Here is a 2,667-nt window from a genome sequence, read left to right as displayed (position 1 = left end):
GTCAGATGTGACTAATAAAGGTTCATCAACCAGATGGAAGAGTGTTTTATAATTGATCAGAATATGGCAGTAAAGCAATAGATGGAAGGCTACAACTAAACATGCTGACCTCTCGCCATTACCAATAACAGAGGCTACAACAAAACATGCTAACCTCTCACCATTACCAATAACAGAGGCTACAACAAAACATGCTAACCTCTCACCATTACCAATAACAGAGATACAACAAAACATGCTAACCTCTCATCAATACAATAACAAAATCTACAACAAACATACTAACCTCTCATCAATACCAATAACAGAATCTACAACAAAACATGCTAACCTCTCACCATTACCAATAACAGAGACTACACACAAACATGCTAACCTCTCACATTACCAATAACAAGGTTACAACAAACATGTTAACCTCTACCATTACCAATAACAGAGCTACAACAAAACATGATAACCTCTCACCATTACCAATAACAGAGACTACAACAAAACATGCTAACCTCTCACCATTACCAATAACAGAGGCTACAAAACAAACATGTAACCTCTCACCATTACCAATAACAGAGACTACAAAAAACATGCTAACCTCTTTCATGGTGGCTGACTAAATACTTTTTTGCCCCACTGTATGTTGTGGACTATGTGTGTCTGGTAAACACATGTGGATCTGGTGAACAGTTATCACTTGTTGACCAACTACAGGAATACTGACCTCAGAGTCTCCAGTTTACAGTGGGGATTCCCCAGTCCAGCAGAGAGCAGCTTCACTCCTGAATCCTTCAGGTCATTGTTACTTAGATCCAGCTCTCTCAGGTGTGAGGGGTTTGACTTCAGAGCTGAGACCAGAGAAGCACAGCCTTCCTCTGTGACTCCACAGCCTGACAGCCTGACAAAGAGATCATCATGATTTCATAAACAAAGTGTTAATTTAACACCAGAGTGTAGAAGGACAATGGCAGATGCATTTGGATTATTCTCTCAAACAATATATAGATTCACTTTCCGTCTCCTATAATTGTTTGGTCATACTGATATACTAATGTGAACACCAATGCACTGATTCAGTACGTTTTCAAATTAAAATTATATTATAATACATATTTTTCTCTAAACTTAATATTTMTTCCTGATGATTAGTTCTTATATGTAATTGTATTTACTCACAGAGCAGCTCTGGAGGCTTTGACCACTGGCAGCAGCCTCAGAAGACCTTCCTCTGATCCGGAATATTTCTTCAGGTCAAACACATCCAGCTCCTTTTCTGAAGTCAGCAACACAAAGACCAGAGCTGACCACTGTGCAGGTGACAGGTTGGGTTTTGAGAGACTTCCTGAGTTCAGGAAGCTTTGGATCTCCTCCACTRGAGAATGGTCATTCAGTTCATTCAGACCGTGGAACAGATTGATGCACCTCTCTGACGAGGGATTCTCCCTGATCTTCTCCTTGATGTACTTGACTGTTTTTTCATGGATCTGTGAGCTGCTTCTTGTCTTTGTCAGTAGACCTCGTAAGTGCTTCTGATTGGACTCTTTGCTCTGTCTAAATTAATCAACACAACATATCCCTGCTGCTACTTTTGAGGTTACTACGTCTTGTGTTAACCCATTTGTTCCCACATTTTTCCCAGACGTTCCACTATACAAATCTTATTCCATTAGCAACCCTAACATGTAATCCATAATCCTTAAAATATATACAGTACCAGTCAAAAGTTTGGAAACACCTACTCCTTCCAGGGTTTTTAATTTTTACTATTTGTATAATAATAGTGAAGACATCAAAACTATGAAATAACACATGGAATCATGTAGTAAGCAAAAAAGTATTATATTTGAGAGCTTCATGAGGTAGTCACCTGGAATGCATTCAATTAACAGGTGTGCCTTGTTAAAGTTAATTTGTGGAATTTCTTTCCTCCTAAATGCGTTTGAGTCAGTTGTGTTGTGACAACGTAGGGGGGGTATACAGAAGATAGCTCTATTTGGTAAAAGACCAAGTCCTTATTATGGCAAGAACAGCTCAAAATAGCAAGGAGAAATGACAGTCCATCATTACTTTTAAGACATGAAGGTCAGCCAATACGGAACATTTCATGAACTTTGAAAGTTTATTCAAGTGCAGTCGCAAAAACCTCCAAGCGTTATGATGAAACTGGATGTCATGTGGACCACCACAGGAAAGGAAGACCCAGAGTGACCTCTGCTGAGGAGGATAAGTTCATTAGAGTTACCAACCTCAGATATCGACAATTAACTGCATCTCAGATTGCAGCCCAAATAAATGCTTTACAGATTTCAAGTAACAGACACATCTCAACGTCAACTGTTCAGAGGAGACTGTGTGAAACAGGCCTTCATGGTCAAATTGCTGCAAAGAATCTACTAAAGGACACCAATAAGAAGAAGAGACTTGCTTGGGCCAAGAAACACAAGCAATGGACATTAGACCAGTGGAAATCTATTGTTTTGTCTGATGAGTCCTAATTTTAGATTTTTGGTTCCAGACACAGAGTCGGTGAATGGATGATCGCCGCATGTGTAGTTCCCACCGTGAAGCATGGAGTAGGAGGTGCGATGGTGTGGGAGTGCTTTGCTCGTGACACTGTCAGTGATTTATCTAGAATTCAAGGCACACTTAACCAGCATGGCTACCACAGCA

Source organism: Salvelinus sp. IW2-2015, unplaced genomic scaffold (genome assembly GCF_002910315.2).
Source record: "Salvelinus sp. IW2-2015 unplaced genomic scaffold, ASM291031v2 Un_scaffold3707, whole genome shotgun sequence".
In the NCBI taxonomy this organism is placed as follows: Eukaryota; Metazoa; Chordata; class Actinopteri; order Salmoniformes; family Salmonidae; genus Salvelinus; species Salvelinus sp. IW2-2015.
This window is presented reverse-complemented; position numbering follows the sequence as displayed.